General features: G+C 40.7%; 1 protein-coding gene across 1 annotated transcript in view; it reads right to left on the bottom strand.

Annotated features, from left to right (window-relative positions):
- EXOC4 (exocyst complex component 4) overlaps positions 1 to 12,464 on the bottom strand; it is a 730,537-nt gene that overhangs the window by 45,991 nt on the left and 672,082 nt on the right. The window lies entirely within an intron of this gene.

Here is a 12,464-nt window from a genome sequence, read left to right as displayed (position 1 = left end):
CAAAGGAAACAAAAGCAAAAACGAACTTTTCGGATTTCATGAAGATCAAAAGCTTCTGCACAGCAAAGGAAACAGTCAACAAAACAAACAGAAAACCCACTGAATGGAAGAAGATACAAATGACAGTACAGACAAAGGGCTGATGTCCAAGATCTATAAAGAACTCCTCAAACTCAACACATACAAAGCAGATAATCACATCAAAAAAATGGGCAGAAGACTTGAACAGACACGTCTCCAAAGACGACATACAAATGCCTAACAGACACATGAAAAAATGTTCCATCATCATTAGCCATCAGGGAGATTCAAATCAAAATGACACCGAGATACCACCTTATACAAGTTACAATGACAAAATCAACAAGACAGTAAACAACAAATGTTGGGGAAGACGTGGAGAAAGGAGAACCCTTTTACACTGTTGGTGGGAATGCAAGTTGGTGCAGCCACTTTGGAAAAGAGTATGGAGATTCCTTAAGAAATTAAAAAATGGAGCAGCCCTATGACTCTGCAATTGCACTACTGGGTATTTACCCCAAAGATACAGATATGGTGAAAAGAAGGGCCATCTTTACCCCAATGTTCATAGCAGCAATGGCCACGGTTGCCAAACTCTGGAAAGAACTAAGATAGATGCCCTTCAATAGACGAATGGATAAGGAAGATGTGGTCCATATATACAATGGAGTATTATGCCTCCATCAGAAAGGATGAATACCCAACTTTTGTATCAACATGGACAGGACTGGAGGAGATTATGCCGAATGAAATAAGTCAAGCAGAGAAAGTCAGTTACTGTATGGTTTCACTTACTTGTGGAGCATAAGGAATAACATGGAGGACATTGGGTGAAGGAGAGAAGAAGGGAGTTGGGGGAAATTGGGCGGGGGGATGAACCACGAAAGACTGTGGACTCTGAGAAAGAAACCGGGGGTTTTGGAGGGGAGGGAGGTGGGGGGCTGGGCGAGCCTGGTGGTGGGTATTATGGAGGTCACGTATTGCATGGAGCACTGGGTGTGGTACATAAACAATGAGTTTTGGAACACTGAAAAAAAATAAAATAAGAACAGTAATACTTGCTCTTATATCATCACTGCAAGAAAGTAATTTAGGCCTGTAGGGAGTTTATACTGAAGCCAATTGTCTTCTAGAAGCTGTCCTTGTTTCAGTGAAATGAAAGTGTGGAGTCCTAAGTCTAGGCACATGTTTACTTCTTGGTAACGTACTTATATTTAGCTAAGGATGCTCTCTGAAACATACATGGAAATTCGTATTTATCAAACACTCTGAAACACAAATCACATTCATAAACATTTTAGATTGCTGTTACAGAGCAGCAGAGGGGAAACAGACCCACTGAGAAACCAAAAACAAAACACAATTATGGTAACTAGTCAGAAGAACTGTCGAACGAGAAAGGCGCTGGGAGGAAGTCAGGCCTTGATACGGTTTGTATGAGCTTTAGCTGTTTCTGTGGCTATCCCAAAGGCGCCTGTTTCCTACGTTTAAGCACCAAAATTAAACAGTGTATCTTCATTTAGAAAACAAGAAAGGTCATCTTCCAGCCTCAAGTTTTTCGGTAAGAATTCTAATAAAGTCAGTAAATGATCATTCTTGGGCTTGAGTCAAGAGCAAGCTTCATATCTTTTTAGTCCATATCTTTTTAGCACGATCATTTCCTGGCAGAAAAATGGCCTTGCTGGGTGAATTAATTTAATTTCCTAACTGTGACAACTACAAAGGTAGTGCAGGGTATATAAATAGCACAATTTGATGAGAGATTTTGGGCAAGTCACTTCTGATTTCCAGTCCTTGGGATCTTTATTGGAAATAATACCGCCTGTCATCTATGCTAATCTCTGAATCATTCCAATTCCAGGACATGTGCTACAAAGGGAAGACTACAGCTATTTGCCAGTAATCTTGAGGAACCCTGAATTATACATCGCCATTATATATGTACAAGGTATGGTGACATTAATTGAGCATAATCAAAAGAATTCTTTCTTAATCAGAGCCTCATACATAAGATATAACCAATCAAACATCAATACGGACAGGTATTACTTTTGAGAGCTTTATACTCATTTTGGGGGGTATTCTATGGGAGATGAAGAGCCCCCCCTTAGACAATTAGCGATCAGTTAATTGCTAGAAGGCATGGAACCTACTATGAGTGCCATAAACACAGGAAAAGTAGGTGAGTAGAAAGAAAGATGATCAGAAACAGTGTAGGAAGGTCAAATGAAGGTTTAATTAGGGAGATGTAATATTATTTGTGTCTGCTTATACAAATTTTAAAGAAAATTTTCTCAGAAATTAAGCCACATAAATTTTGTTTTATTATTAAATTTTATTAATGAGTATATTTCCTCCTACCAGGCAGCAAAAACTATTTAATGCATCATATTTTCAAATTTACTCTGGGCCCCAAGAAAGTCAGGGCTAGTGTTGTATCACCATTAAATTCAAGAGATATAATAGAATTTTTAGGGGGCACATCATTAAAAGAATTTGGGTAGCAGACAAATCTCTCCTATAAAATTTATCACAAATCCACATGATTAATAATCTTGAGTTGAAAATCTGGAGTTTTACAGGTAAGGGTTTGAAAAGGGATAGGTTATTCCAGGATTGGAGAAGCAGCTAAAACCAATGGCAGAATAAAGGTGGGGAAAAAAATTAGCAGAAAAAATATATGAAAAATACATACATATGTAATTTTTCAGAAACAGAATTGGTTTTCCGGCAATCAAATGACATTTTATTTAATTGGGGGGGGGCATTTCATGTTTTCAGCTGAATTATCTCCAAAGCCTACTTCAGAGCCAGTACCCACTCTTGATTCCCGGGAGTGATGGGGATTTACGGGACCACAGATATATTCATCTGTCTGGATGTCTGTGGGCGTTTCCAGTAGATGGCAGCATGTCACTGCTAATTCCTGTCAGGCTACACCCTGGTCAGTTCAAAGAGGAAAACCCATACCTCTGCTGCAGAAAACCAAAGGGCTGTTCCTGGTGCAAGAGGTTTTTTGTGAAGGAAGTCGGCCTAAACAGCCGCCTTGGAAGGAAATTCAAGATTTTCAGCCATGCCAGAGATCATTCTTGGCCTTAGATACAGCACAAGGTTAAGGATAAAGCAGGGGTCTGAGGTGATATCTATTCAGTTTCTAGGCTGAATCTGTCACCTGGAGGAAGTGCCTCAACAGTTTCCCTCATAGGGGAGTCCGAGAGGTTAAAATGGGACGATGCTTTAATTTACGGGGAAGAAAGGTGCTACATGAATTCATGGGCAGGGGGGAAGGACCAGTTCTTTGCAGCAGTCCTGTCCTTTTCTGCTTTTGTAACTTCCCTACCCTCTTCTCATGCCCTTTATATCCTGGCGGGCACGGTCCTCTGTCCGCAGTGCTGATTTCCCCTAAATGTTTTGAACCTCAGGCCTAGGCTGATGATTCCCCAGGTCTGTTGGTTCAGGACAGCTCCTCCCACCCCCAGCTTCCAGCTCACATGTCCAATTGTGTGTTAGACATCTCCACTTGGAAATCTCACAGGCAGCCTGCACTGATTACATCCACTGATGACCTCCATCAGACCTCCCTCTCCCCATTCCTGGAGGTTTACCTTTAAAAAAAAAAAAAAAAAAAAAAAAAAAAAAAACCTAATTGGCTTTATTCAGTGATTTCTGAATCAGGCAGCATCCTACCTAGCAAATGGAAGGGTGGTCCTAGGACCCACCCATGCCAGAAAGTACCCTGATTCCTTTTTCTTTATTCTCATGGTTCCATCACTCTCTAAATCCTGCCGATTTTAGCTCCTATGTAACTCGCAACTCCATGTCCTCCATCTCCCCCAGTTTGGACCTGGTTCAGGCCTGCACCCTCTTGACAATCACCTTCCACTTGGCCTGCAAGGCCTGTGGCTTATCATCCTCCTGTCCACTTCTCCCCTAGCTGCTCAAGTAATCTACTTAGAATACAGACTGACCATCTCGCTCTTACGCTGAATCCATTTTCCCTACAGGATCAAGTCTGAACACCTTATCATCCACCCCTCCCCCCAGAATCTTCTACCACTCTCTTCCTCAGGCATATGCCCCAGTCACCCTGAACTGCCCTCTCTCTTCCAAATGGCCCCCTCCTCATCCTGGATAATTCTGCTTCAGGTTAACATGAAGCATCACCTCCTCCAAAAATTCTGCCTTCATCTCCTACCTCCCTAATGGATTGGGGAAACTCAAAAAGTTAGGTATTGCCAACACAAAATCCCCCCAGAGATGTAAGTATAAAACATGGGCTACTTATTTCCTGTGACAGGAAGCTTTCAAGCTTTAAAGTTCAACCTCTTTTTAACAGCCTTATTGAGATATAATTCACACACCATACAATTCACTCATTCAAAGGGTACATTTTCTATGTCTTTTTGTATATTCACAGGATTGTACATCCATCAGCACAATCTACTTTAGAACATTTTCATTATCCCCAAAGGAAACCCATGTTCCCATTTTCTCCCGACCCTCCAGCGTTAAGTAACCGCTACTCTATTTTCTGTCTCTATAACTTTGCCTACTTTGGACATTTCCTATGAATGGACTCATATACTATATGGTCTTTCATGGCCAGCTTCTTTCGTTTAATGTAATGTTTTCAAGGTTCATGCACGTTTGTCATTATGGATCAGTACTTTTCTTTTTATAGCTGAAAAATACCCGTTGTGTGGGTTTATCACACTTTATTTCTCTGTCAGCTGATGGATATATCTGGGTTGTTGCCACTTTTTGGCTGTTACGAAAATTTGTATACAGATTTTTATGTAGGTGTAGATTTTCATTTCTCTCACGTAATACCTAGAAGAGGAATTGTCAGGTCATAGGGCAAGTGTGCAGTAAGTCTAACTTTTTGAAGACCCGATGCACTGCCTTCCAAAGCAGCTCTGCCATTTTATATTCCGGCCAGCAATGTCTGAAGGATCCGGTTTCTCCACATCCTAACACTTGCTGGAGTTGGACTTTTTGATTACAGCAATCCTAGTGGGTGTAATGTGATTATCTCATTATGGTTTTGATTTGCATTTCCCTAATAACATCTTTTCATGTGTGTATTAGCCATCTATACAACTTCTTTGGAAAAATGGCTATACAAATCATTTGCCTATTTTTTGATAGTTTTTTCCCAATAGTTTTAGACTTACAGAAATATTGAGAAGACAGCACAAAGATTTCCCATGTGAATTGCACCCAGTCTCCCTATTATCAACATCTTAGTGTGATATCTTTATCACAACTACTGAATATTGATATATTATTTATTTTTTTAAATAAGATTTTATTTATTTGACAAAGAGAGATCACAAATAGGCAGAGAGGCAGGCAGAGGGGGGTGGGGGGGAAGCAGGCTCCCTGCTGAGCAGATAGCCCTATGCTGGGCTCCATCCCAGGACGCTGAGATCATGACCTGAGCCGAAGGCAGAGGCTTAACCCACTGAGCCACCCAGGTGCCCCGAATACTGTGACATTATTAACTAAAGTCCATAGTTTATTCATATTTTCTTGGTTTTTACATAATGTCCTTTTTCTTTTCTAGGATCCCTTCCAGAACACTGATTACATGGAGCTGTCATGCCTTCTTAATTATTTATTAATAAAGATTTTATTTATTTACTTGTGAGAGAGACAGAGAGAGATCATGTGTGCACATGGGTGGGGGGAGGGGCAGAGAGAGAGGAAGGAGGAGACTCTCTGCTGTGTGGGGAGCCTGAAGTGGGGCTCCATCCCAGGACCCTGAGATCATGATGTGAGCTGAAGTCAGATGCTTAACTTACTGAGCCACCCAGGTGCCCTGCCATGCCTTCTTAGTCTTGTTTTGGCTATAAAAGTTTCTCAGACTTGCCTTGTTTTTGATGACCTTGATAGTTTCAAGAAGGACTGGTATTTCTTTCATAGGATCCTCCTTTACTGAAAACTCTGTGATGTTTTCCTCATTTATATGGGGGTTATGGGTTTTGGGGAAGATTACAGAGGTAAAAGTATCATTTTAATCCCCTCAAATCAAGGGTATATCCATCAACATGCTTTGTGTAATTTGGCGTTGACCCCTGATCACCTGGCTGAAGTACTGTTTGTCAGATTTCTCCACTATCAGGTTACCTTCCTCTGACTCCTTATGTACTCTTTGGAAGGAAGTCCCTAAGAATGATCTACAGTTAAGAAGTGGAGAGTTAGTTTCCTTATTTAGGGTAGTAGCTATGTCATTCATTTGGAATTCTTCTGTATAGGAGATCTGTCTCTTTTTCCTCACTTATTAATTTATTTAATCATTTTAATTGTATCACTATGGACTCAAATATTTATTCTGTACTTTGTGTCATTATCCAATACTTGATTTTGTTGCTCAAATTGTCCCAGCTTTGGCCATTTGGCTCTCTTTCAGTTGGCCCTTGTGCCTCTGTGACACATTCCTGTCCAAGTGGTGTGCGTGTGCATGTGTGTGTGTGTGTGTGTGTTTAGTACTTCCTTAACTTCTGGATGTTCCACGCTCATTTTATATATTTTCTGTCCTAGTCCTAGAATCAGCCATTTCTCCCAGAAGCCTTGGATCTTTCCTTGGAGAAGAGAATTAGAAACCAAGATCTGGACACTAGATGTGCTCATTACTGCTGGGGTGCCTTTACCTATTCTTTAATTGGGTTTTTGTCTTTGTATTATGGAGTTGTAAGAGTTTTCTATGAATTCTGGATACAAGTCCCTTATCAGATATGTGATACGAAAATATTTCTCCTATTCTTTCAGTTTTCTCTTTACTTTCTTGATTTAATCTCTTATTGAGTTAAACAAATATGGTGTGTTCTACTTCTCCATATAAACCTATGTCCTGAGGAGGCATTTCAAACAAGATTTCTTTCTCCTTTGGTTTCCAGATTCCAAATAGTTCCTTCTTTACCAGTGGGATTTTTCTATTGGCTACTGTGAAGATGTCCTATGTATGTGTATTACACATAGAAGACATAGGGCCTTACTGGTTAAGTAAACATATACAGAACAGCTCCAAAGCTAAACCAGAGTTGCTGGAAGGGGGTTGAGGGCTGGAGAAGGGAGGGGTGGAGCTTGGAGGAGCACCTTCCTTAAAAATAAAACCATTCGGTGTCCTTCTAAGAGAGATCGCAACTCCTCTTTATCATGGGAAACACATGATGAATAAATATGCTGGGAAGAGCAGGGCTTTCTTAGTAACCATTCAGTGAGAAAAGAGAGGGCGCCTATTTGGTCTTTTATATATTACACCAGAAGCCTCTAATTGCATTCTTGTTTGTCATGAATGCATCAGACCCCACCACAGAACTGAGCAGTGAGAGGTCTATTCCCAAAGCTTGTTTCTGCACTAGGTAAGTTGTGTAGAGAAGATTAAGGAGTGCAAACCAAAGCATTTCAGCCCTCTTGTCAGGTCCACCAGTACCCCAATTCTCTGTCCTGAGCTAACTTAAACTACTAGCACCATTTGACACAGATGAAGACACTCTCCTCTTAAAACACTTGCTTCTGGGAAACAGAATTCTCTCCTATTTTCTTTCCTGCTCCTTCTCAGGTTCTTTTGCTGGTTTGTCCTCAGCACTCCAACATCTCAACAGTGGAGTATCCACCCAAGGCCCAATTCTTGGATGGCTTCCCTTTTTCTATGCTTCTTGTTGTCAATAAGATCTCATTTCTCATTCCATCTCATGGCTTTAAATCCCATCTACCTGCTGATGATTCCCAAACTCCTATTTCTAGCCCAGACCTCTTTCCTGAATACAGATTTGTACGTTTAGCTCTCTCTTCATGATTTCTTTTTTAAAAAAATATTTTAAAAAATATTTTATTTATTTATTTGACAGAGAGAGAGAGAGAGAGATCACAAGTAGGCAGAGAGGCAGGCAGAGAGAGAGGGGGAAGCAGGGGGGCTCAATCCCAGGACCTTGAGATCATGACCTGAGCCGAAAGGCAGAGGTTTAACCCATTGAGCCACCCAGGTACCCCCTCTTCCTGATTTCTATTCAGATGTCTAACGTGCATCTCAACCTTAGTATTTCCAAACCCGAACTCTTGATATCTCCTTCCGATCTGCCCCATTTCCACCTCCCCAAACTCAACCTGTCTTTCCCAGTGTCTGGTGTATTTTCATTTCAGCAAATCAAAACTCCTTCGTTTGAAATGCTCAGAACAAAAACCTTGGAGTCACTGGTTTACTTCCAAACTCTCAGAAAATCCTGTCAGATCTGCTTGTAAAATATAGCGTAATCTGACCACTTCTGATCTTCTGCAGTGCCGCCATCTTGGCTTGAATCACTACTATCTTTCAGCTAGTTTCCTGACAGCTCCTTCTGTTTTTGCTCTTGCCTGCAACCTCCCCTCCCCAAATGTCTACTTACAACATAGTAACCAGGAGTGATTCTTTTACAGTGTAAGTCACATTATGGCAGTCTCTGTTCCAAACCATCTGATAGCCTCCTACCTCACTCAAAGTAAAAACCAGTGTTAACACAACAACCTTCAGGATCTCAGCTTCTTAGATGAAACCTGTGACCCTGTCCCTGACTCTTCCCTCTGCTCATTCACTTCATACAAACTGGCCTTTCTGCTGTTCTTTAAATGCCAAGCGTACTTCTCCCTCTGGCTCTTTCCTCTTGTGTGTCTTTTCCTGGTATGCCCTTCCCCTAGATATCCACATGGCTTGTTCCCTGTCTTCCTTTAGATTTTTCCTCAATTGTTACCACATCACTAAGGGCTTCCGTGACCACTCTACAATTGTGGGTGACCTTCGTTACCCTGGCATACTCTCTTCCCCTTCCCATGACTGATTTTTCACATAGCATATATATAAAATCTTTTTTATACTTTATATTTTACATTTTACTTATTTAAATACTTTATATTTTACTTATTTAGATACTTTATATTTTACTTATTTATTAGTCTGCCTTAACTGCCTGAATTACAATAGTGTAAGTTCCATAAGGGCAGGTCTTAAAGAGAAGACACACTCAATGAACAGCAGCTGAATGAGTGAATGAAAGAATGAGTAGAAGGGTGAGGAAACTTTGTTATGTGTTGGAACTTCTCCCCTTACCACTTCCTGAATCTAAGCTTTCCTTTCCTTATCTTTGTCGGATTTACGTACGAGAGATGCCAGTCTAAAGAAAATCAAAATGAGAAAAAAATCGAGGAGAGATGAAGCCTCGAAGGAAACCAGAGGTGGCAGGAGAGATGAAGGAGAAAGAGAACTGTAAAGGGACAGATGTCAGAGGGAAAATGTGGGGAGAGCAGGAAGGACCAGAAAGAAAACTCTGGACTCATCTGCTTGAATAATGACTTCACTTCAAGTACAAAGATTGTTGGAGCCACTTTGGGGACTTCAGTGCCTAGCCAGACTTCCCCCGCGGTGCAGTGCCTGGTCTCCCAGGTTGTTTCAGAGACTCAGTCTGGAGAAGTGCAAGGCAGCTCAGGGGAAGATGATTTCTCATGAAAGGAACTAAAAAAAGCCCACTCAAGAAGCCCTTCCATTTTCTAGTTAACCTGCAGTCATTTTCCAGGACAGAGTATCATCTTGACTCTAAAAATGTACAATGGGGTTAAAACGGTCAACACCATAGCAAAGATCATTGTCTGGGGGACAGGGTTTCTCTAATTCTGGTGATTATACAGGTTATGTTGATCCTTGGTCACCTGAGATTTATCCTCCTTAGAAATGAGAGTAAAGGTGTGTAGAAAAAGAGATCGACAGCAATGCCGCAAGTAGAAGAATCAACATAAATGGAATCACTCCACATTCTTCTTTATTACAGAAAGGGTGTTGTATTTTCCACTGGCCAGGGAGGCTGTGGACGTGAAAAACTACAAGAGCATTGCAACTTCTTGTTAAGTAAGTTTTCTGACACATGGCAACTAGTGATTAATTACTGTGTTAGAAGATAACATTCCTATAGAGACTTGCTGGAAGTACAGATGCTGCCCATGCTTGATTAGACACTGCTTAAGGAACGCCGAGGCACACTGCTGCAGTCTATTATTTCTGGCTATTTTGGTATTGCTGTTATATTCATTTTACATAGCTTCAAATTCAGTGGAATCGATGGAGCCCATTTCCGTGAAACCCATCCTACCAAAACCAGAAACAGAAAAAAATAAGGCCATAAAATGTGTCTATGTATGTTCAATGTGTGAGAGCAAGAGCAAATGAAGGAGAAAGAGACAATGAATCATAGGGATACATGGTTCCTTTTGTAAAATGCTTTATGCTCTAGGGAGATGCTGTTCCTTATAAACCTGTAAGAACACCAACCCATGTCAGCTAGTGAAAACTCTTAGGGCATTAAAGACAGACTCAACTTTGTCATTATCCAAGTTCTTCATCAGGACCAAAAGAAGCCTTGAGTATATACCTATCCATTCATTCAATACCCATGATGAGCACTTACTCTGGGCTCAGCACTGAGAAAACAGAAAAGAGTCTCGGTGTCTTGGGACATACAAGTCTAATAGGGAGAGGTCTTCTGAGGGGTGCCTGGGTGGCTCAGTCAGTTACACGGCCGACTCTTGGTTTTGGCTCAGGTCATGGTCTCAGAGTCATGAGACTGAGCCCCACGTTAGGGTCCCCGCACAGCAGGAGTCTGCTTGGGATTCTTTCTCCCTCTCCCTCTGTCCTTCCCTGCCACACAATCTCTCTCTCTCATCAAATAAACGAATAAATCTTTAAAAAAAGAAAAAAAGGAGAGGCCTTCTGAACCAAGATTGGAAGGACAGAATCATCCAATGCTACATATTTATGCTGCCTATTTCCTTTTATAATCCATCCAGAGTAAACAGCAATAGTAGCAGTATCTCTCCCAAGCGGTCACATTTCAGGTCACACCCACTGCCCTGGACATCAGTCCCAAATTCATCCATAAAAGGCACAGCTCAGTTGCCATTTAATTACTTCCTGAAGAAGCAGTGCTGGCACGCAGCCCACTGATGCTAACCTCAATACCGCCCAGTCAGCATTTCATTATCCAGGTGCTAGTTTTTTTAGGACGTGTTTGAGCCCCATACTGTCTGCCAAAACCTGTTAATTTACTTATTTCAGCTAAATAAAAAAAAAATCATTTAAAAAAGGATGATTGAATTTAAGAATTATATTCCTCCGAGAATTAGTAATGCTTTTCTGTATCCCTCAGGCCTCCATGTTCTTAACTTCCCCTTGTCAATGTTATTATGAACAGACTAATTCAATAATGAGATCATTCCCCATAAGAGCGACCAAATAAATGCAGCATTCAGTCACACCTGGTTTCCCTAATCTGAGCAAAGAAGGCTTTCTACCACATTTAGCCTAAAATGGGGAATTTAATGAACATGCAACACACACACGCATGCACAAAGGAAGAATAAGACAGGAAAGGAGGACCGAGAAGCAGAGGAACAGCACAGCAGTGGAACAAAGTCGGGGATAGATTGGAGAAGAAAAGTTAAAAATGAAGATAACATGGTTATAGGCTTTCAAAACAAGGATCCTAGCATATATGTCTTGATAACTGTCATTGTAATGTAATATTTCATTATTTCCTGAAAGGCCTTAAAAATGGTTTCAAATTTTCTGGAACTTCTTGAGGAATCCAAAAATCAAATGAAATGACACAGAAGTACAAACGTTAGGCGGTAGAATTCCAGACGATAAAAAACAAAGGACTTCCTGGCCATAAAGGAGTTTATGAAAAAATTCACCAAGGTACAAAGAGCAGTAAAACACTAAGATACCATAATCACTGTCTATCTTCTTCAAAACTGCTTTAGCTTTCACTGAGTACCAAAGGTCTGATGACTTAAGTAAGGTATACAGTGTTGAGACCGCATGAAGAGAGAATAAAACAACCCTTCAAATTCGCAAAAGTACATTATAAAGAAACGTTAAAAATTGAGATCCGCAAACTAGGAAAGAGAAAGAGTGCACTTTCAAAGGACATGGAAGGACATGAAAGGTGAGCATGGTTGATGATGAGTAACCACTGTTCACACAATGAAAACAAGAAGAGGAGAAGGGATTTCAACCGGGAAAGAGAAGAGATGAGGAAAAGGTTCATGAAAACATATATTCAACACGTGATTTATGAAAGACAAAAAGGAAATAATCCTAATGGATTTGTAAATTTGCAAATGACTAAATAATACCTAACTTTTACCATGAAATATTTGTTCAGGTATTAAAAGTGGTACAGTGGACCCTTGAACAATGTGGGAAAGAAGGGGTGCCAACCTCCCACACAGTCACAGATCCGTGTATAATTTCTGACTCCCCCCAAAACTTCAGTATGAATAGCCTACTGATGGCCAGATGTCATACTGATAACATCAACAGTTGATGAACGCGTTTTGTAGGTTATCTGTATTAAATACTGTTTTCTCACAAGAAAGTAAGCTAGAGAAAAGAAAATGTTATGAAGAAAATAAGG

The sequence above is a fragment of the Mustela putorius genome, unplaced genomic scaffold (genome assembly GCF_011764305.1).
Source record: "Mustela putorius furo isolate JIRA1106 unplaced genomic scaffold, ASM1176430v1.1 tig00003845_pilon_pilon_pilon, whole genome shotgun sequence".
Lineage (NCBI taxonomy): Eukaryota > Metazoa > Chordata > Mammalia > Carnivora > Mustelidae > Mustela > Mustela putorius.
This window is presented reverse-complemented; position numbering and strand designations above follow the sequence as displayed.